At 40.9% G+C, this 24,144-nt stretch overlaps 1 long non-coding RNA gene across 1 annotated transcript in view; it reads left to right on the top strand.

Moving 5' to 3' along the window:
• Positions 1–15,093: 15,093 nt before the first annotated feature.
• Positions 15,094–24,144, top strand: part of LOC135321603 (uncharacterized) — a 237,960-nt gene continuing 228,909 nt past the window's right edge. The window contains exon 1 of the long non-coding RNA XR_010381475.1: positions 15,094–15,286. This is a non-coding gene — a long non-coding RNA (uncharacterized LOC135321603). The remainder of the gene's footprint in view (positions 15,287–24,144) is intronic.

The raw sequence follows: 24,144 nt of genomic DNA, 5'->3' as shown, positions 1-24,144 counted from the left end.
ATACACTTTGCAAGACACCTGCCTTAGGGGAGGCATTACATGAACTGCAAGCAAGGCAGGGCTAGTCTCCTTAGACCTGGGAGGGCAAGCTGCTTCTGCTGGCAGCTCATTCTTCCTGGATGTTAAGTAATCAAGCAAGGGAGTGGTCAGAGCCAAACTTTACTCAAGGTCATGTAATAAAATAATTGATTACCTTCTGTGATTCAATAGTTTCCAGGAAATCATGCTTCAAAAGTCATGCTGCTGCACACATCTTATACCATCTCTCTGAAAAAGAGACAGGTAGTGGAAAATCAAACCAAAACAAATAAAACACCTTGATCTTAAGGGTCATTTCAAGATGATAAGGGCTGCAGTGTCCACTGAGTCCTTCTCCGCTCAGTCTCAGGGCTGCTTCTGTGGCTGGAATGCTATCGTTAGAATTGTTCAACCATGAACACTCACATGGACCAGGTTCAAATTCAAAAGGCTAACTTACATTTATTGCACTGTATTCATTTTCACAGCAAGCTTTAGAACTTTCACGTTCTGTTAAATCTGCTTATCTAAGCAGTTATTGACAGTGGAAACATCCCCTGAATTTTTCTTTTGTTTCTTATGTTCTTTGTGGTTTTATCGTCTCCCAGTTCTTCATCCTCCTGGTCCCCACCTTAGCGGAACTGTTAGCAGACAGCATGTAAACCAGAACTGCTTTTAGATATTTTCATTTTTTTGTTCCCATGCAAAAAGAATAAAAAAATGTTACAGCCTCTTGCCTTCTACTGGAGTGTGATTGTCCCTTGCGTGTCTCTCAAATTCAGCTTCATTCTAATAGCGTAACGTCTACTTTCATTCTTCTCATCTCTACTATTTTTTAAAAAAATGTATTTAAAAATGATTCACCTACTTTACAGACCCATCTTGTTTGGACTAGGAAAAGACCCACCATTAGATTATCTGGTTTCATCTTCCCACTTAGCTCTCAGAGCTGTTCCCATAAACGCATTTGTAAGCAATCATCTTGGTTCATTTAAAAAGTTTTAAGCGCTAGCATTTGTAATATTCCCTTGGGGTATGATACACCAAGTAAGAGGCCTCATGCAGGAAAACTTTCTTCTTTTCCCATTATAGACATACCGAACCCCTACACACAAACAATTAAGAATGGATACAAGAGTAATATTTTGACTTGGTTCCTGTTTTAAGGTTTTCATATTCTAAGACTTTAAATTAAATAAACCCTCTTCTATAAATTCTATTGGAATTAGAGCTTTTTGCGTTGCACTCTGCCATCCTGCTATTCTCTCTCTTTGCTTTTTAAATGTTTCAATTTAATATCTGTAGAAACAAGGTCGTTACTAAAATGTCAAATACATCCAATACTGTTGATTATTTTTCATTTATTTACATGAAGATTGCCCCACAGTGAGACAACATCCTTGATTTTAGTTTTTTCTCTCTAGTGTATTGGGTGTTCCAGAACTATCCTAGGGCTCTCCTTCGAGGTTCCCCTTGGTTTCTGTGTCCTTTATGAAGTTTTCCCTTGCGAGTCAGACCTTATTACTCTCCTCCTTGTCTGCATTTTTGGCACCTTTCCTGACTTTGGCAGAATGTGTTATTCGCAATTTCCATGCATGCTTGTGCTACAGGGTGAATAGAACCTACTGGAACTGGGGGACTTGGTCTCGTCCATCCCTGTCAATGAGCAATACAGTAAACCAACACAGTTCAAGTGTGCTGCCTCGGTAAGGGGGTGAATTTTTAAATTCTGTTGTCTTATGTTTTTTTCTTAAAATTTGATCACTTTTTCATGACTCTGGCTTAAAAATAAGAAACTTTGGTAACGTCATTGTTCATCTGACTTAATACACGTAGACTTATAGTAAAATACTTGAGCGGCTGTGACTTCTTGATTTGAAATCCCATTCTGGTAGAGCCACAGGTTTTGACTTATCTCCTCAGTTTCCTCTGTAAGGAATTTTAAGTTTGACACATGATTTTCTTCCTTATTGGATATAAGCTTAGTTATGCACCATGCTGAACTTGAGCACAAAAATTGCAGATTGCAGTTATCTAGCTGCTGAGCTAAATGCTCACTAATTGTGGAAAACCTTTTCAGACTCTTCCAAGAAAGTCCAGTCCAGTTCAGTGATTTTTCATTGAAAATTCAGGATTATCTTCTTAGTTACATTTCAATTCACAGGATCTATTAGGCTGTTCTTGCGTGCTTGCTGTCTGATGGACATACGTCTTAGAGTGTGTACATGTTTGTGAGTGTGTCTACGAGTGTGAGTGTGTGTTGGGGAAGCACCCACTTCCATGACTGGCCACACACTGGAGGTGCAGAGGGCTTGCTTTTGTCTGGTCTCACCAGCTCCATGTCTGCATGGTGTCTGTGTTTGCCTTTCTGCTCTTATCCATTACTAACTACTTGTGTCACCATCTGCTGGGATCTCTCGTGTGGATGGTGTTCAATGCAGGCTCCATCAGGGAGTCTGGTGGCTCGAGGTATCCTTTGGAACCTCTGTATGGTTTCCTGATGTGGCCTAACTCCCAGAGATGCAGCATTCCCGAGCCCCCTAACCTTCACAGTGAGGCCACCCACCACTCTGCTGGGGAGATTGCTGGTGAGCTGACTCATTCTTCCAGTTAATTCTGGGCCCACAAGAAGTGTATAGACTCCCCACACCAAACCTGACTTGGAAAAAGCTTTGGGAGTGTCTTTTAGAGTACATGTCTGCCTCCCCCCAACTCCTTGGGGTTCCAGACTTCATAGGAAACACACTTGTACCTACTTCTCTATCCCCTGAAGCTCCTACCTTCCACCCAGCTTCAGAAGTGGGGAGCAGAGATTAGCTACAACAAGGACAAACCTTCACATGTCTCCTAAAATGTCCCTGCTTCTTCTCCTACCTGTTTCATATCTCCTTCTCTAACATTGGGGAGAAATCCCCCTTTTATGGGTTTGCATAATTCTCCACTTGCTTTTCCTGCCTCACAGTTGTCACTGTGTCCTAGGAAACCCGCATATTAGAATCTAGTCTTTACCCACAACAGCTTATGCAGGGTGGTCACTGGGAAGGAAAAGAGAAGATGCCATTGGAGGTATCAAGGTTAGTGTGTGTGCTAAAAGTGATTTTTATGTATCCTATTTCATTGGATTTTCATAATGCTCAGTTTTTAACAGTTGGCTGCTCAATCATTCTGAGCAATGCAGGGCAAGAGATGGGACGTGGGACTCTCCTCCGTGGAGTGAACACTATTCCACGACAATCAAGCTTCCAGACGATGTCCTGTTTCATAAGATCCTACCTCTTCATTCCCTGATGACTCTCATCCTGTACTTCTCGAGGGCACCACAGACAAGAATTATAACTACCAAATGGGCCCGAAGGGCTCTTTCCTAAAATGTTTCGTGGAAATGAGTGCTGTTCTATCCCCAAGAGCTCTATTTCTATCACCCTGAAGAGGCCCCAGCTGCTCTCAAACTCGAGGTTGCTTTCTCTTCTGCCATTTTTGGGGTCTGAGGGAAAGAGGGGTGTTCAAGGATTTACTCTGGCAGCATCAGGCCCATGGGTGGTCTTGGCTGTGGCTATTGGGGAGATTCATTCCATCCTGGGCAGAATGACAAACAGCCAGTGGTGAGAAAGTGCTGGGAATTTTGAACAATGAAGACTTGCAATACTTGCTTTCAAAAATAAAAGGTGTTTGTTTATTCCTCTACTTGTTTATTTACCTATTTATTAATTTCCCCATCAAATATGTACGAAGCACCTGGCGGAGGACTGGATGTTGAGGATGTAGAAGTAGAGAAAACAGACGAGGACCCTACCAAAATGTTAAAAGTGGTTTTCCCTGTGTGGTCGGTTATGAGTGATTTTTTTTATCTTCCTCTGTTTTTCAGAGTTTTGAAAATGAAGACATTACTTTTATTATTAGGATAAAAACACAAGAATTTTTTTCCTGGTTACTCTTTCAAAAATTTTGTCTAAGAAAGGGAAGGAACATTTGGACTGTAGTTAGAAGGTAATTTGGGGTCAAAGGGAGGAACTTTAACATAGAATAAGCTTGGTCATGGGTATAGGCTGAGAAAAAAAGGCAGCAGTGAGAAAAACGTATAAGACTGTCTAAATGTTATAGGGTTCCTAAAGAAGAGAAAGGGGGCGGGGTATAGAATGGAGCAGAGAGATTCACTGCAAACAGGAGGAAAGAAAATTATAGCATGGAAATGTGAGGGAAAATGGGAAGACTGATGTAGAGAGATGAGTTTGAACTTTCTTACTCCAACCACTGTCCAGGCAGAGCAAGGTCAGGGACTAGGACATCCTTTTAATCTGTTCTTGCCTGTGTGTAGGCATCATCTCAGATAGTCAGAAAACTCACTAACAGCAGCTTGTGTCAGTGACTCACTTTCCTTGTAAGGTAGGTAAGGCCATCGACACAAAAAGGAAGGGAAAAGTAGCAGAATGGAATACTTGAAAAGACTGATGAAGGTACGGAACCATCTCAACACGGCACATGGGGAGAAGCCTCTCAAAGACAGAGAATTGTCTGCCAACATTGAAAATCTAACTGGGGCTCTAGGTGATAAACATGTAGGTGTTCAAATTCTCTCCTCTCTTAGTTCTTTTGTGGAGTCTTTTTATCCAGTGGCACTTAGCAACTTGTATATGAAGCCAAAAAGATGAGTAGTTGGATTGATCCAGAGTTGGAATATTTCCAGAAAGGCCAAATAGGAAAGGAGTTTTGTTTTTAGTAAAGGTATGTTTTAAGTGATGGTTGTAATAAACAGGGAAGAAAAACAGAAAGTGAAGGAATAAGCCACATTGGAAGACTCATTTAGGCAGAAGGATGAGCTCAGCAGGAAAAAGAGAATGAGAGAGCGAGGTGGACAGCACAGCAGAGCCCTGAAATGCAACGTCGCAGGGCTGGGCAAGGGCTGGGTGATGGCATAAGGCCAGGCTGGGCCATGGGAGGGAACTGGGCAAGGAGGGTGGAAATGAAAGTTCTGGAAAAAGAAGAGGGCAAGGAACAGAAAGGTTGGGCAGCTAATTATCTCCTTCAAGATAATTACCAGCAGGATGCCACATAGCTTTGCTTCTTGCCCAGAAAATGAAGATAGCTGTTCTTGAAATATTGCCCAACAAAACATAAGTTTGTCACTTATCCATGTCTGGAATCTCCAGTTGTGTAGCACATCGCCTGGGACATTATTAGTGCTCAGTAAATCTATGTTGAATGAATAAACGACCTAGAGGTGACAGGGAAGCTTATGTTCTTCCAATCCACTTATTTCTCATATGGGACAAAACAAATGGTATTCCTTTGTTACCCACCCAAGAAGGGATTAAAAGTAAGTGAAGCTTAGAATGTGCAGAGGTTATGAGTGTTACTTATAGAAGACGCTTGTGATCCTGGCTTAAGTATTTGTGATGTCACCATTATTAATTTCTGTACCTAAACTTAGAATAAAAAAACACTGTAAACCAGGTGACCCTGTGCAAAATTCATATTTTCCATGAAATGTTTTTGGCAGTAAGCCTTGGCCATTGAGATCTGGAAACAAAGGGCAGTAACTGGAAGTAGAGGCAGGTTACAGTCGTTTTTGGTTGAGAGGACAATTCCTGCATTTGGTTCCATGGAGCAAGGACTCAGTCTTGCACCTTCTGACCTTCAGGTTCCCCATTCATATGTCCACTGCCTTCACCCAGGGCTGGAAGAGCAGGTTCCTGCACAGTCTCCTATCCACTCCCAGTCATCGGGGTGCAGAAGCCAGAGCAGGAACTGCACACAATGTCCTCTTGGCTGTGAGATTCCACAGGGATGGGGCAGATAAGCTGGGCGCAGTCTTTAAGGAGAACTGGGCCAGGTGGACTGATGGGACTTCAGAGATGCAGGCTGAAGAAGCTCACCTGGGAAGCTCTGGCTGAACATAAACGAGTCCTGGACTATAAGAGAGCTTTTCAAAAGATGAAGCTGGGAAAACATCAGTCTTTCCCTGCGGTCTGTACAGCAGTCTGGATGGTGGTAGGAAGCCCGAGGGCAAGGATGGTGTCTGGGCACACTTAGCTTCTTGATGAGCCAAGCTTGTTGGCTGAAATAAAATGGACGACCTAGAAGCCAAGAGTTATGTTTTATTTGGTGGACATTTCTGAGGGCTCGGTCTCCTTGAGCCCGGGATGACAGCGTCTCAGATAGCTCTGAGGGACTGCTCTGAAGAGGTAGGGGAGGAGCCAGGATTTATAGGAATTTCTACAGCAAATACCGAATAGTCAGAACACCAAAAGATTACTGTTAGTTAAAGAAAACCAGCTATCTCAAGTTAAGGAATTTAGTGCTTTCCTATGTGTGGGAAGGTGCAAAGGTCTGGGCTCACTGAAATCACTCCTTTGATGTGCACCTTAACTATCTAGGGCCAGTGTCCTGTTCTTTCACTTCCTGAGTCCCCTCAGGGGGCACCGTAGGGTGTGGCAGGAGAGGCCGGCTGCCTGCTTGTCTGCATCCTCTGCTCACTGCTGGGGTGGCAGGAGCAGCTGATGACTTGACGGCCACAGCATTCTTTGTTTACTGATTTGGCTTGTGATATGTTTCATTCACAAGCTTTATGCCAGGGCAGCATGTTGACCACACATACCTGTCGCCCAGCTGGCATTCACAGGGTCGGCACCAAACAGTCTTCCTCTCCAATCTTGACCTGACTTTCTCTGACACTTGACCTCCTGGTGCTACGCTGTCTTGCCTTGGTTTAGGATGTCTTGCTGGCAATTTCTTTGGCTCCTTTTTCAGTTTTTGATACTTGGCTCATTTTTTCTGGCAAGTGTTATCTCCAATGACTTATCCTTTGGGGTTGGCAATGGCGTGGATAAGGTGAGAGGAGGATCTGAACAGGTCCAGGAGGTTCTTTACTGACTCTGTTTCAGGATCTCACTGATATACTAGTTATAAAGAATTGGTAGTAACACCAGACTTGAATAGCTATATATAAACTGTAAGTAAATGATTGCTTTTGTTATCTTTCATAGTGTTTGCTTAAATATCAGATATTTGGAAAGCATTCACAATGCTTTCAATAGAATCATTTCCATTGCCCTGGGGTGTATCTGGTTTCACCCTCTCTGCCACAGCATGTGTGTGTTGTGTGTCTCTGCTCATGAGCCCAGCCACCTGTGTGCTAGCATCCCTGTGCGTTTGGGATAAAAGGAACAGTGGAATTTTATTACTTGTACCTTTTTGGACCTTACATGGGTGCAAATCTAAATTTCCAGAATTCATTTTCTTGAAAACTTTAGGCCTTCAAAAATGGATTTCCTCAATCAGCTTGAAAGCTCAGATGCTCCCTCTCCGAGTTCTTGCTGCAGGTGACCTCCTTGGGGACGACTTACACTCACATTTTACCTCTGTAGGTCTGCTTTCATCCTGAGTTTTTGCTTTTCTGCCCTGGCATGCATTTTGTTCTGTAATCTTACAGCAACAGAAAAGAGTAAGCCTGCCTCAGGCAGTTTGGAATTATCACAGGGCGAAAACAAAGGGGCTTTTTGTTTTGCTGTTGTGGCAAGTGCAGGATTTTACTAGTAATAAATTCTAAATATTTAAATATTTTAGAAGTTTAAATCTACTTTCCATTTTTTTCTTTTCCAAAATTACTTATATTTTAATCAAATTATTCTAGACAGGACCTTTAAAAAAACTTGTTTGCTCTCAACACTTGCTTCTCCCTAGGAAAAAAAGCCAAGGATTTAACGTCAGTAATTTATATCTGTTGATTGATAGTTTGATTGTATATTGACTGAAACTCATTTACTTTAAAGCATGACCACGATTGGCCTATGTTTGTTAAGACATTCGCTCTAATTAAAAAATGAAAAGGTTGTATTTTCCCCTCTTAAACAGTTTTAGGTATCAGGTGAGGAGACAAAATGTAGACATCACCTCAAGGTTGCAACCCATTTGGTGTTTTAAGTATAGCTGGGAGGGGGATGGGATGGTAAAGGATAAATAACACAAGAGATGGCCAGGATGTCTTCCAGAATGTCCCCTTTGCCTCCAAGGGAAAGGAGGTCACTGGCTCAGTGGAGGATGCTGGGAGTCTTTAATTTGCCACCAGATTCTTCCAGAACTGAGAACTACTTGGCTATGAGTATCAAAGATCCCAAGGTATAATTTTTTCTCCAACATACAGTTTTTTAGGTAGGCCATTTTTGTGGGTCAAATTGTGTACCTCCCTTCTCCCAAAGACTGTTGAAGTCCTAACCCCCAACCCCCACCCCACCCCGGCACCCGTGGATATTACCTTATTTGGAAACAGGGTCTTTGCATACATAATCAAGTTAAGAAGAGGTCATACTGGACTAGGGTGTGCCCTAATCAGGAATTTTGGACACGAAGACACACTGAGAAGGCCAGGTGATGATGGAGGCAGAAATAGGAGTGATGCATCTATGAGCCAAAGATTGCCCAAGGTTGCCTGTAAGAGCAAACACAGATTAAAAATAAGGCTTCAGGAGGGAGGATATAGCTCAAGTGGTAGAGCGCATGCTCAATGTACATGAGGTCCTGGGTTCAATTCCCACTACCTCCTCCAGATGGAAATAAATGGATAAACCTAATTCTTTAAAAGAATATAAGGCTTCATTTCAAAATAAGGAAAGAGATATCCACTCTCCCTTTTCTTACTTATTTTAGAAAGCTATTAAGTATAGATTCTTTTTCTATGTCTTCCAAATGTATGGAAATCTCTTTAAAAGGTAAATAAGCCCCATCTCCAGCCAGCATTTCACCTCCAGGAATGGCTTCCTCAAGGGTGTAAGAGCCATCTCTTTGAAATGCAGCCATTAGGGAAGATAACAGACCTGTCCCCCAGGTTCTTTGGGAACCCAACTTCCACAGGCACCTCACTCCGATCACAAAGACATGAGAAGATTCCATTTTCCTTTGGATAAAGCCAGTTAACTTCTCTGTTGGAGATGACCACCCTAGTTGAGCAGGTGAATCTAGGATAAACTGTGTGTGACACACGGGGTCGGCAAGTCCTTTTACTTGAGGATCAGTCATCATTTATCTTGGGAACATGTATGGAATGGCTTGTATCTGCTTGGCTATGTAAAGGGTGAGATTTCGCTCCGTTTTTGCAGTTTCTCAGTGGACTGCCTATAATGGTCATCACATTCTGGCTTAACGCTTATGCAATAATAAAATTGTTTCTTTCTCTTCTGCTTTATAGAGAGATTTTCTGGGTTGGGAGAAGATTTTGTTTTTAATTACATGTCCCCAACATCAGCCACCACCAGAAACCCGGAAGAGGCAAGGATTCTCTCCTAGACGCTCTGGAGGGCGCGTGACTCTGCTGACACATTGAATTCGAACTTCTAGCCTCAGAACTGTGAAGGAGTAAACTTCCGTTGTTTGAAGCCACCTGGTTTGTGGTGATGTGCAGTAGCAGCCGCCGGGGACAAGCACAGCTCTGCAGGGCTAGCAGGGCAGCTCTGCTTCACGAAGTCCTCCCGGGAGATCTCTAGGTTCTGCCCCCTGGAAGTTGTGCTCTCTGTTCAGATGGAGGAACAAACCACTGCAATCTACATTTCAGAATTCGTTAGCAGAATACAGCTAATACTAGTTTTTAACGAAAATTTTGAATGCTGTCTAAGGGACTTCTACGTCAGTCGCATGGGGTAGAGCTTAAAGGTAAGTGCTTTCTTTCTTGGAAATATAGTGTGGCCATAATTAAAATCTAGGTTACTCTGGCAGAAGGGGAGAACGGATTTTTAGGGACAACGTGTACTCTCTGAATGTTCCCACGAACCCTCTTTCCCAGTTTCTCTGCTTGAATACAATACAAATTCTTTCTTACTTTTGTAACTGGAATTTACCACGTCACACATTTTCTCTCCCCAGGAGGGTCAGAGTCATGTTTTGTAATTTCTACTAGGTCGGATGGTGTTTGGTTGGTTAAAATATTTTTGTATTCATAACTCTCCCCTCAATTTAACATCCCGAAATGTACTCCCATGATTTGAAAATAAGGTGTACCTCAGGCAGGAAGAGTTCCACCCAGCAGGAGGGTACTGGAAGTTCTGTGCTGATAAGGATACTGTTACCACAAAAGTGCTTTCTTAATGAAAAAATGATTTCAAGAGAAATGAAACAGGAAACTGTTCTTAAATAATCCATATAGGACCTAACTGAAAAAATCGATTACATCGTAGGACGTGGTACAGATTTTAAACTAAACTTTTGTCTTCTGTAGGCATGGGAATTCTAGAAAATATAAACGATAGAACTTGAAAATATTCTAAGAGTTATATAAGAATTTGTAGACAAATTAAAGAACATGTTAATCTTTAGCTTGTACTGTACTATAAAATTAAGTTGATGCAGTCTCTTAAAAAGGCAAAATTTAGTTTTTTATTGAATATCAGTTTCTGAAGGGAGGAAGTAAGTGGTTGAGGTCGGATTTCTGGGCTTCTAAGCTCGGTGTTTCAGTTTCACATTTTACCTAGGACTTTATGCCAAGTCAAGCTCCATCTGTTTCACAAAACATTGGAAGACACTTAAATGGCTTTCCTAAGTACGTCTTTGAATGAAGAGGATTTTTCTTCTTTTTCCAACACGTGTTGAGTCCTCAGCTGAGCTCTCCTCTCACTTGATTCTTGCTGTTTCTGCTTTGTTTCAGCAATGTGTACAGCACATTCCTGTTTGCAGTAAAAAAAAAAAAAAGTCATCATATGGATTGTTTTGACTGTTTCCATGACACGCAAATGGACAAGGATTTTAAAAAATGTTCTCGGCCCTAAAACAAACCATATTTATTTAAACATCTAGGTAACCAGACCTCCTTTTAAACTTTATCACTTCTTCTTCTAGCTGAAAAGAGAGTATTTTTGTGCCTTTATGAGAGGCTGGCGAAATGCCTGCTAGCTCTCTGACCTCCTGCTAAATATCTCTGTGGACTTTTACCTGCTTCATAGCTTCTCAGCTATTAACAGTGCTTTGGGACAAAGGCTACCACTGGGCTGGCTACTGTCATTGGACAGAATTTGTACCCAGGAGGGCCTTCAGATTTCCACACAGCAAAATCTTCTGTGGGATCGCTAAGGGCCAAGCTGGAGTAGCAGAAAGAGGGAAACTCAAGGCTTTAGTCACAATAAACAGCGATCCTGTCATATACGCCCGAAGTTCAGAGCTAGTTATGCAGCTTTGGAAGCCATTTGTGTAGAGATGATAGTTGAAAGTTTCTAAAAAGGAGAAGAGTTCAAACAAAAAGCCTTAGGAAAACTTTGGGGAGAAGGAAATGGAGCCAGAGAGGTCAGTGGTGACAATGGCTGGACACCGCCCCTGGACTGACTGCTGAGAGACCAGTTTCAGCGTGTGGAGCAGAATGAGCCCGATTTTCAGGGGATGAAGAAACAAGTGAATGGGGAGATGCGAGTAGGGGTACAGAGGCTTCTTGAGTGGGTGTGGAGTGAAGGGGTGAAGCAGGATGGGAGAGCCAGTGCAGGTCACCCAGGGGCAGACAGTTTTCCTCCAGGCTGAGAAGGTTCTTGGTAGCCTTGTGTGCAGAAACAGAGGAGAGACCGATGATGCAAGAGAACTAAATGAGGTCAGGGGAAGGCTGTACTGAGTGGCGGGAGAGCACAGGCTTCAGACTCTTTAGAGCAAGAGATAGAGCTTGCTAGAATCCTAGAACTGTATCACATTGGGCAAGTTAACCGATCCCCCTAAATCAGTTTATTCATCCATAAAATGAAGACGAAATGTCATACAATAGACTGACTCCTGGTACGATCAGGGCGTGAGGAGAGATGACGAGATCTTAGAGAAGTCTAAAGGCAACACATTTATTTTACAAGCAAAGAAGGGAGACCCAGAGGAACACAGTGACTTGCTTAAAGTTACATAAATAGTTGGAGAACTAGAATTTGCACCCAGAATTCCTAATTCTCAGTCCGCTTCTATTTTGTTGCAGTCTTGACCAGTAGGAGAAACTGACAAGATGAATGTTACCAGTAGATTTGTACGTTGGCTAAAAGATAAACTGTGTGAGTATAGATTGGTTTGGAAGGTGGAGAGGACAATGGTCTTGACCCCAGTCCCTACAGGAAAGACACAGAGGATTTTAGTTCCGCAAGCACAGTATGAGTCAACGGTACACACCGTTGCTGAGAAGGGTGGTGCGGGCACAGCCCTTACTCCTGTGAGGAATGCCCACGCTGACGAGATCAGGCTACGCCGGAGGCTCTGTCCAAGGGGTACCTCCCTGGGCATGTGAGATGAAATCAGAGATTGAGGAGCACAGGGTTGAGGTGGAGATTTACTTTGAAGAGTCTTAGGAATAAAATCATAATATTAAAAAAGAAAACAAACTATCCTGGAAAAGAAGGTAAACTTGTAGCTTCACAGAGATCCATCTGGGACCTCCGAAGGGAAGTTTTGGAACAAAGCAGATCTTGGCTGAAAATGATGCAGAACCAAGAACTTCAGGTGTTAAAGCACGGGATGGAGTTTTTTTTTTTTACTTTACTTCTCTGTGAAGCAGTGCTCGTGGGGAGGTGAGTGGGCATTATCACGAGTTGTCTAGGGGTCCACTTTTTGCTTTTTTTCAATGAACTTTATTTTAGAATAGTATTAGACTTACTGAAAAGCTGCAGAGATAGTACTGAGGGTTCCCATCAACCCCACTCACAGTTTCTACGGACAACTTCAAAAGAGGAAAGATCTATCCAGGATGGAAAGAGTGAGAACTGTCTCTGAGCGAAAAAGGAAAAAGCAGCCTTGTCGTTCATCAGGCTGGGAGGACAGACCCAGATCAGCCAGCTGCAAAATGAATAGGAGACACGATTTCTCCAAAGGTCCTGCAACAGCTGTCGTGTGCTGTCATGACCCTGTCTTTGAGTGACTGCCTTTTACACAGGATGGTCCCAGGCCTGCTTTTCTTAAAAAGAAAAAAAAATTTTTTTCAATTGAAGTACAGTCAGTTTACAATGTGTCAATTTCTGGTGTACAGCATAATGTTTCAGTCATACGTGAACATACATATATTCATTTTCATATTCTTTTTCACCATAAGTTACTACAAGATATTGAATATACTTCCCTGTGCTATACAGTATGAACTTGTTGTTCATCTGTTTTATATATATTAGTTAGTATCTGCAAATCTTGAACTTCCAATTTATCCCTTCCAACCCCCTTCCCCCTCTGGTAACCATAAGTTTGTTTTCTATGTCTGTGAGTCTGTTTCTGTTTTGTAGATGAGTTCATTAGTGTCCTCTTTTTTTCTTTTTCTAGATTCCACATATAAGTGATATCATATGGTATTTTTCTTTCTCTCTCCGGCTTACTTCACTTAGAATGACAATCTCCAGGTCCGTTCATGTTGCTGCAAATGGCATTATTTTATCCTTTTAAATGGCTGAGTAGTATTCTGCTGTATAAATATACCACAACTTCTTTATCCATCATCTGTTGATGGACATTTGCATTGTTTCCATGTCTTAGTTATTGTAAATAGTGCTGCTAGGAACATTGGGGTGCATAATGTATATTTTTGAATTAAGGTTCCCTCTGGATATATGCCCAGAAGGGGGATTGCTGGATCGTATGGTAAGTCTGCCTGCTTTTTATACCCATCTATTACCAGAGATATTGAATTGCTAAGTTGACCTTGTTTTATGACAACGCCCAGTCCTAAGTTAATCCCCTTTTGTCCCAGAAACAGTAACCAACCCAGAGTTGGCCCCTACTTTCCTAGACCCTCTTTTCACAGAAATAAAACTTTAGAAGAAACTTCTCTCCTCTCTCCCTCTTGTCCAGAGATGCTGGTGTTCCGTGGGTGCACAGGAGCACCCTCCCCTGCTGCATCTACTCAATAAATTTGAGTTTGTCAGACTACAGGCTTGTCCCTGGTGTTCTTTGCCTGATGAGGCTTTAGCAACTCATACAATAGGAGGGCTGGTGGCATCCGTAGTACCTTTTAGAGATTTGAAGCTGATTTTGTGCATGAATGGATTGGACGGCCCATTTGATGTGATTCTGGGGGCACTAGGTGAGTGAGACAGAAAGCAGCCTTCTGGAGTGTCTGCAGGGGGTGGTTTGGTTGGTAAAGATGGAACGAGGTTCTGCTCTACTAGCTGAATATTTTTAGATACTGCTTCTGTGGTCAGTGGACAATTAGTGCCCTCTCTCTATCTGAGCAGATAGCATGTACCAGGCAGTGTGCCAAATGCTTGTAGACATTGTATCTCGGACATCCTCACAGCATTCCAGCTTGCAGATAGGGAAACCGAGGCTCTGAGAGGCTAGGTTACTTCTCCTGGGTTGTAAGTAGCAGAATTAGTGTTTGAACTCAGGACTGTGTGACTCTGTGTACTCTTAGCTACTGTTAAGTCGTTTCTTTTCAGATTTTTCTGTAGCCCCCGGTCTGGCAGGGTTCAGTTCAAGTTTTCCCTTCCTCATCCTCATCCCCTGCCTGAGTTTTGTTTCAGAAAGATATTTTAACTTTGTTAATTGCAAAATAGATCATCAGCAGGCAGGGTCCCTGGTTTTTTCTCGGTATTCCCTGCCCCAGTGGCAAGGCAGCAGCCGCTGCCTTCTCGCTCCAGTTCCGGTCTCTGCTCTCCGTGGCCTTCTTTGATGTCTCCATGCAGACCAGTGTCACCAAGTGACCAACCCCCATCAAGCTGACCCAGTACCCCTTTCAAGTTAAGTGTCTGTTTAACACATTGTGAGTTTTAATGAAGTCATTTAAATCTCCAATACCTTTTTGTGAATCTTTTGCTTAATAAGGAGAACCCAGTGGTGGAATCTGCTACTCTGACTTTTGGGTTCATTTCCTAGAAGAACCTTGAGAGTTACCCTTAACCTGGTAGAAGTTGCTTAGGACATGGTATAAGTTGATTCTCAGTGTAATTCTTGTGGTTGTGGCCCAGTGAAATGTTCTTTTAATGTTTGGGGGACACCCAAGGGGCGCCAGAACTTCCTACTCCTTAGGAACCCTTCACTGACTTATGCCATTTCAGTGGGCCAGTCAGTAATTCCATGAGGACCAGGGCACTCACGTGGTCCTTTCCTGACTCCTCTTTCCTAGAGAACTGCAGGAGCAAGTGCTTGCCAGAAATGTGACTGCTAACTGGACTCCCGAGAAAATCTAGCTCTCCTCGGATTTGAGTTTGGGTCACTTTGTTCTTTGTCAGAGTCTTTTACTGGTGACAGAGAGTCTCTGTTAACCTTGTCCCTCCTCTGGAGTCAAGTGACAGCTTAGCCACTGAAGAAAGGATTCTCCCGAGTAGAAATGACAGAACATTTCCAGCTGGTAAGTAGAGAAATTGGAGGGTGGGAAACCATAGCAGCAAGAGGCTTGAGATGGGAGATAGGAAATATTTGATAGTATTTACAAGGCAATCTTGGATACTGGCAGGATGGCTTCATGGGGGTTACGCAGTAGGAAAGTGGGATATTTATTATAAATGTGTTTGGAGTGATCCTATTCTTTGCAGGAAGTTGTCTCCCTGACCTAAAAACTCTTTTTCGTTATCTAATTCATCTGATTAAAAGGTTTGTGAATTGTGAGGAGATGCATTTATAGACTACAGCTTCGGCAGAGGAAAGTCAAAGATCAAATATTACTTTAAAATACATTCCTTAGTAGGAAGCAGTAGAGTCCATAAACAAACAAACAAACTAACTAATAAACAAACAACCAGCACACACACACACACGTGCAAGATTTGAAGTCAGAAAGATCCAAAATAAAATCCCTACCTTGTTTTTTCTCTGTGCAATGTTGTACAATTTGCACAATTTCTCTGCACATCAGTTTTGTTATCTACAAAAGTGAGACAACAATAATCATTTAGGGCTTTCATTAATAAAATTTTATGTTTACAATTAGCCAGTTCTTGCTCAACCGAGGGCAATTAAGGAAGGGTCTAATGGCTCAGATGGTAGTAGCAACATAATTTAACTCCTTCACGAAGATCTTCTTCATGATGTTGCAAATTTTGCTCAGGTGAGTTTTGATCGGCGTAAAACATAGCCCAGATGCACAATGTATGGCCACTCCCACGAGTCTACATCATATGGATGCATTTTCCTTCCCTTTACATTGACTTAAATCCCCATTCCCATAAAAAAAAGCATCTTCACTGTCTCCAGGTGCAGGGATTTGATCATTTGTCTCCAAATTATATTCAAAATACATCTAAAGTATCACCATAAATGTTTCCACCAGTTCTCACTGAGCTCTCCTTCCTTTGGACCACATGCGTTAGCATGGTTGCTAATTGTTGCATTTGGGTTATTTTTCTCTCCTCAGCTAGATTATAAATGTCAGATCTGGGCTTGCTTATATTTCTTCGTTTTTTTTTTTGTACTTCGCATGGTATACATCACGGGGACTGCTCAATAGGGAATTACTGATTACATGATTTTTGGCACAAATGTTAGAAGTACGGTATGCTGAAGTGTACTAAATGTATTTACTGAATTAGTACAAAAATAACATGGAAAGAAAGTATGAAAAATAGCAGTTCTCTTTTAACTTACTTTGATTTTGTGTGGATTTAGTGGGATCGGTTTTTGATTAGTCCAGCACAAAATACTGTTTTTCAAAAGTCTTTGTAAAAAAAAAAAGGGACTTGGCCATGGTTCTCTTAAGTCTTTCCTTCAGATACATGTTTTTTTTTTTTTTTGAGGGGTATATGCAGTAGTACAAGCTCCTGTCCCTGTTCTTACTTAAAATACATTGTTATCTTTTCACTGAGTACTAGGGGTTGTTTGTAAAGAAAGCAATTCATGACTAGGCTGCAATACAACCACTAGATGGCAGGCGATTGCTAGAGAAAGAAGAGGGAGAACCTGAATCATGATTATTTTGGGGGATTGGTATATTTCCACTGCGCTGTCTCAGTCAACAGGCCTTGCCAATAACTCCTTAATTTCTATAAAGTTCTTCAGCATTAGCTTTCCAGAGATTTTAAAAGCGATTGCAAAACATTCCATGAAATATAACCGGCCAGATATTTTTCCACTACCACATCTAACTCTAGTCTGACCTTTTATTCCCCCCAATTTTCTTAAGCCATAAATGGTGTCCTGATATGCCATGGGAATTAAAAGAAATTATAATGAGCAGAAATGCATTATTCAGAGAAATGGAGAATTTACACATGTTCTTATATAAAACCTGAAGTTTATTTAGAATTATTATTTTTTTCAAAACAATGGAGTGAAATACGGTTTTGTCTACAAGTGTCTTAAGGGCTGTTTGAGACGCCTTGGGGAACATTGTCTCGTGTCTGTCAGTACGTACATTTCACCTGTCCTGTGAAAGTTAGAGATGATCATGAACCCTGTCAGAGAACTCTGCGTCCCACCTGTGTGCTCACCTCCCAAGGTACCTGTGCGTCTTGACAGACCTGGTAAGACTCCCTACCCTGTAGTTATGAGCATTTTCTTTTTTCTTTGCTACATTTTTCATATGTCAGTCTTCTAGGGATGTTAATAAGATTCAGAGAGAAAATTGAAAGCTCTACCTGTACCTCTAAATTAGTGCAATGAATGAAACCAATTCAACTCTGCTGGCTCCCAAAAGTTCTTCAGAGTCATGGATTCCCCATCACTATGAATGAGACCTGTGGTGAATTAACTAACTCAGCAATTAATTTACGGTATTCAGCCTAACCCTTTGAATTTATATATGTAATATTTTAAAAGCTACTGAACAGGTATTACTGTATACGGGCTGATTACAAGGTTTATTTGTTGTTTTCAACATTAGCAACTGTATCTGATCTGGTTAGTTGAAAATGAAAGAGTCTCTAATGGTAGCTTGGTAAATAAAATCTTTTGAAATTTTAGAGTTAAGAAGATTTGATATAATGATAAACTCTCCTCTTCAGACAAATCTGATTATCCTGGGGAGAGAAATGAACAGCTCATGCGTTGCACACCTTTGTGATCCAAGGTTCCTTCCTGGCAGAGTGTTGAGCAACAAATGAGGAGTGAAGTGCCTGGGGCTGGAGGCACTTAGCCGAGGCAGCACTTACGTCCCACCCACCGTCCTCAGCTGGTAGGAAGCTTTGACGCTGCGCTGCGCACCAGAACTTTACACGTTGTAACTGACTATACTTAAAAAAAAAAAAAATGAAAAGAAAAAAATGTAGTAAAATTATCTATGTCTACAATAAGCAGTTAAGGGGTACACAAAATTAAAAGATGTAAAATAAGATGTCAAAAATATAAAACATGGGAAGGTAAAAATGTAGAACTTTTAGAATATCTTGAGCTTAAGGGGTCATCAAAACAGCTATATTAGGTTGTTTATATAAGCCCCATGGTAACCACAACCCAGAAATTTTTAGTAAATTCACAAAAATAAAGAGAAAAGATCCTTTGAGATTACCACAACAGTCATAATAAAGAATATATTCATTACTCCCAAAAGTAACCCCCTTTCTTAGCTTTCTCCCATCCTCACAAGGCATCCAAACACAACGACTGGTCTGATTTCTGTCACCATCGACTGTCTCATGTTTTCTAGAAATTCATATAAGTGAAATCATGCTGTACATTATCCTATTATCATTACTTTTTGGCCTGGCTTCTTGGAGATTCTTCCATGTTGTCGCATTACTTTCTATGTTGAGTAGTTTTATTGTATTGGCATTTCACAGTTCGTTTATTCACTCATCTATTGATGGATATTTATGTCACTTCTAGTTTTTAGTTATTACAAATAAAGTCACTGTGAACATTTGTGTATACATCCTTTTATGGAAAGAAGCTTTTACTTCTCTTGGGTAAATACCTGGGAATGGAGCAGCTGGATTGTATATAAGGTTTATGTTTAACTTAAAAAACTACCAACTGTTTCCCAAAGTTGTTTTACCAGCGTAGTATTCCCATCAGCAGTGCATGAGAGTTCTACTTGCTCCGCATCCTTGCCAACACTTGGTATGGTCAGTCTTTTTTTTTTTTTTTCCATTATAACGTGTAGTGACTTTAATTCGTGGTTTTAATTTGCATTTCCCTCACAACTAACAATGCTGAACTTTTTTCCATGTTCTGTTCTGTCATCTATATATCATTTTTGATAATGTGTCTGTTCAAATCTTTTGTCTGTCTTTTATTGGAATGTTAGTTTTCTTATTATTAAGTCTTGATAGTTTTAAAAAATATGTGTTTGGGACATAAGGCTTTAATTAGATTTGTGATATGAAAGTATTTATCCCAGTTTGCAGCATTTCTTATCATTTGCTTATCAATGTCATTTGAGGAGCAGAAGTTTTTGATTTTTGTGATGTCCAACAGATCAGTTTTTTTCTTCTATGAATCATGCTTTTGTTCCTGTATGAAAGAAATCTTTCCTTACCCCAAAATGAGTTATTGATTTTTAACCAAGATTGAGCAGGGTGAAATTAACTGGAATAAAAATTGACACTAGAACATTGGGATATCTAGCTGTTCCAATCTGGATAGTGCATATTATTTTACTTTGGCATCAATTGACCTTCTGGACAAGTTCAGGAGTTAGTAATTATTTCTATTCTAAATTTATAACATGATTGACTTTCACTTATTGAAAACACAAGCTGGTTCAAAGTTCTTTAATTAAAACTTAACACTAACCATGAATAGACTGCCAGATTTCGGAAGCAAAACAAGTCAAAAGCATCCTCATGGTAGCCTTCTCCCTGCAGCAATAGCAACTTCAACAGCTTCCAGGTAGACTCCAGGCCAGCCTCTGTGACTCCCTGCAATTCACCCACTGTTCTCCATTTCTTCAGGCATTTCTCTAGTTCAGATAACCATCATCTCTTGCCGAACTATTGGAAAAGTTTCTAACTGCTCTGTCTTCTTCTAGTATGGCACCTTCAATATATTCTCTACTCAGATGCCAGAATTCTTTGTAAAATACAAATATGATCAAGCCACTTCCTTGTTTATGTCTTCTATGTCTTTAAAATATAAAGTCCAAGCTCCTTAACATGGACCCTAATTACAGTGATCATATATCTTGGTTCAAGCTATTATTGTTTCAGTGTGTTTACTAATTGCAACTCCGTTTCATTTCCAATGTGTCCTGGTTTTGCTGATAATTTATATGGTTGCTCTGCTTATAAGAGCTCACTGTTTTGCACTCTGGTTATGCTAAATTCCTTTCAGTTCCCTTTATTCATTGTGGCAGCAGTCACCATTGGCCTTTTGGGCATTCTTATTTCTGCCATACCCTTTTGGCTGTCCAGCTCATATTTCTCCAGTTCACCCTTCTGGTGTCAGCCTGCACTGAACTTGTTCTATTAAGCCTTACCTCATAGTCCATAGTTTGCTTTAGGTCTCTTTTTATTCTCTCATTATAGCATTTAGCAGACCATTGGAACAATTTGTTCTTTTGCCTATCTATCCCAGTAAACTGTAAGCTTTTTCAGGACCGGGGGACTTTGTGCCCCCTTCTTTAATACATTCAGCATGTAGAACAAATAGCTGTTAAATAAATAATGCTGTCCACACCCTCTGCATATCATGACTTTGAGGCAATAAAATGCACCCTTCCGTACTGGGAGAATGTGGAAAAGTCTGATCTGCAACAGGGAAAACTAGAGCTCCCAGTATGGTATAAATAAATGGATTGCTCATATAAAAACACAAAACCCCTTCAAGGATTGAGTAAAGAAATCCTGTGATGGGAAATGTCCAAGTGTAAGACTTAATTATGCTACAACATTCTCCGAGTTCTTGCCTGATCTGGCAGCATCCGGCGCTTGGATTCTCACTGCACTTCTTGACCCTCAGAACCTTCAGTTTTTCTCTATCTTAAATATGAAAAAGAATTCTTTGCTTTTATTGCACTCAGCTGAAAGAGACCAGAATTTTTTTCTAATAGATAGTGCAACAAATTAGAGAAAGGAAAAGCCAGAAACGAATAATAATAGCCACAAAAGTTACAAACATTATAAAAATGAGCAAGTTCTCAAAACATAATTTTTAACCTTGTGTCCAAGTAAAAGCAGGAATAATCTGGGCTGTGCTTCAAATCTCCTTATTCCCTTGTATGAAGATAACGACTCTGGTCTAGCCCCAAAGAGGCTGCCACAGATTTGCCTATGCCTGAATTCCTTCCTCCCAAATTCCTTGTTTGTTTGCAGTGAAACCTCTGAGTTTTACCTTATTTCCTTAGCATCTGGAAAATATTCATTTTGGACGTCTTATTTAAGGGCAAGTATCAACTTCTTTAAGCTTTGTCTTTTTTCCTTTATTGAACTTTCCTTAACAGTGTGAGACGAAATCCACAACAGAGCTGTAGATTGCTGGCAAAGGACGCCCTGAGGCACCATTGGATGAGTCCAGCCTTCTCAGTTCAGGGTTTTAGTTCTGCTTTCCTCTGGAATCTGGGGTACTAGCTCATCAGGCAAGTCCCTTAGCACATATATGCATGTGCGTACATGCACACGATGCTTTGGAGAGGAACTCCCACTGAGTTTACCCATCACACTTAAGAAATGCGATAATCCTTATTATGCCGTAATCACAGCTTGCACAAAACAAGAGTTAAAGTAATCATTGCACACAATCCAACATCTAGACTTAAATTCCCTTGGATTTGTTTGCATGGCCTGCAGATTCTGGTAGGATTTTCTAGAGCAGATCTCTGAGTGTGGTCCTTGGAGCAGCATCGGCATCTCCTGGGAACTTGTCAGAGATGTAAATTCTCAAGCTCCAGCCCAGACCTCCTGAACCAGACCTCCAGAGAGGTGGGGCCCAGAAATCCATGTTTTGGCAAGCCCTTCAGTTGAGTCTGAAACACTTTAAAGTTTGAGAACTGCTGTTTTAGGAGAATCGTCTCCATTTCAGAATAATGTATAGAGAGTTGATTGTATTCAACTGTCAAGTGCTTTGGTAGAACGTTAAATAGCAACTAGTAAAACTTCACCTCTTCCAGCAAGTTTCTGTGCGCCCATTAAACATTTTTCCATTGCCTGTAGATTTGGCAGGAGTGGAGTGAAGTTGAAGGAGGCAGATTACAATCTCTGAACCAGTGAATAAATTAAAGTTCTTCTATACTTGAGTTGAGGCCAGGAAAAAAGAAAAAGGAAAAAGAAAAAAAACCCCCAAAACTCCCCCAAAATATGAGCAAAAACTACAAGGGAGCAGAGGCTGGGTGCTTCTTAGAGAGCAGTGCAGGCTCTGGTCACAGAGAAAGCCCTGGTCAACATGTGCATGTTGTTAGTACTAATTCTGTCCACACTTGCCTTTCATTTACGTGGCTTTCACTTGTGGCTAAATCTGCTTTACAGGTGACCTGTGGTCCAGAGAGTGAAGATCAAAGGAATTCACAGGAAGCCACTTCTCAGGATTTCAGAAATGTACAGAGCAGAGATGAAATGCACCTTTGCTCTCACCATTTTTTTTTTCTCCATGCATAAGGCACCTCGGTTTCTCAACTTAAAATTTACCTTCAAGTTGTCAATATTCCTAACATGCTGTTTTCCATAATCATTGCAGAGCACTTGAATTATAATTAATCCAGGGGACAGATCCAGCTTTGCTTCACTTTGCCAAGAACTTTCCATTGGTGATTGCTCATGCGTAGTTCACAGAGCGATTAGCGTAGGTCTTGTCCTGGTCAAGCAGGTGCTGCGCGACAGAAACTCCTCAGAGGTATCAGGAGATAACTGGGAATGTGCAGGGGGGTCCTGACATGGCCACTGTGACCAGCAGGGGAAGGGAAATGCATATTTTTTCCACCCGCTGCCTATGGTACTCTGCCATATCCTGTCTGGGATATAAAGTCATTTTAGCTTCCAAAACTGGTGTTTCATCTGGAAACCAAGTTTTCTTTCATCCAACCCCTTCTGTTAAGATTCGTGTGAGGAGTCATCTGGGATCCTACTTTACTGACCTGAATAAACTAGGTCTATTCCAACATACGTTGCTGCCATCTATTTTTTTTTTTCCATTAAGTCTTGGCATTACATTTGGGAATGAGAAAAATGTTACCTTGTTCTAGGAACAAATCTTTATGAGTGTTATATATAAAAAATGCATCTGGATGACTGTTTTTCAAATGGTGCCCTTCAGGTTCCAGACATTTTCCAGGGGTATGCCTGGCCACAGGTTATCTCTGACACATGAGTCTGGGCTTCCTGGGGCTTCTTCGGCTGACTACACACCACTTGATTTTAGTGTTTGTCATTTTCCTTCTGGAGTGTTCTATAAACATCAGATCCAAATCCATCAGTTATTTTTTGTTTGGTTGTTTCTAAATTTCATGAAATGCAGTGTTAGGACTGATACATTTCTTAAAAGCCATAAGTTATTCTGGCACAACAGTAATTAGAAAAGAATATAGTCAGTTCCAGATAAATTAGTTGTCAAGTGGGACAAATAACCTTGAGCTCCTGAGATGTTTACATTCCCTTGAACTTTATTTTGGTGCCATCTGCTTTGATGTCCATGTCTTGTGGTGGGATGTATATTAGATTATGAGGCAGCAGACTTTGTTCCCAGTCCTGTTTCTGTGACAAGCTGTGTGAATTTGAGTGAGACCATTCCTTCTCTGTGCTTCAGTTTCCTCTCATTTGGTTGGGACTCAATTTTTTTTTTTTAAAGTTGAAATATAGTTGATTTACAATGTTGTGTTAGTTTCAGGTATAAAGCAAAGTGATTCAGTTATACATGTACGTGTGTGTGTGTGTGTGTGTGTATGTGTGTGTGTGTGTATATATATACATTTTTTTTTCAAATTTTTTTCCATTATAGGTCATTACAAGATATTGAATATAGTTCCCTGTACAATATAGTAGGTCCTTGTTGTTTATTTATTTTATATATAGTAATGTGTATATGTCAATCCCAGACTCCTAATTTATCCTTCTCCACACCCCTTTCCCCTGTGGTAACCATCGTTTGCTTTTGATGAGTCTATTCTCAGTTTGTAAATAAGTTCTTTTGTATCACTTTTTTAGATTCCACATATAAGTGGTATTATATTTGTGTTTGTCTGACTCACTTCACTTAATATGATAATCTCTAGGTCCATCCATGTTGCTGCAAAAGGCATTATTTCATTCTTTTTCTATGGCTGAGTAATATTCCATTATATATATATCACACCTTCTTTATCCATTCATCTGTTGATGGACATTGAGGTTGCTTCCATGTCTTCGCCAT

The sequence above is a fragment of the Camelus dromedarius genome, chromosome 6, assembly GCF_036321535.1.
Source record: "Camelus dromedarius isolate mCamDro1 chromosome 6, mCamDro1.pat, whole genome shotgun sequence".
Taxonomy (NCBI): domain Eukaryota; kingdom Metazoa; phylum Chordata; class Mammalia; order Artiodactyla; family Camelidae; genus Camelus; species Camelus dromedarius.
Note: the sequence above shows the minus strand (reverse complement) of the source record. Positions and strands in the feature narration are given on the sequence as shown.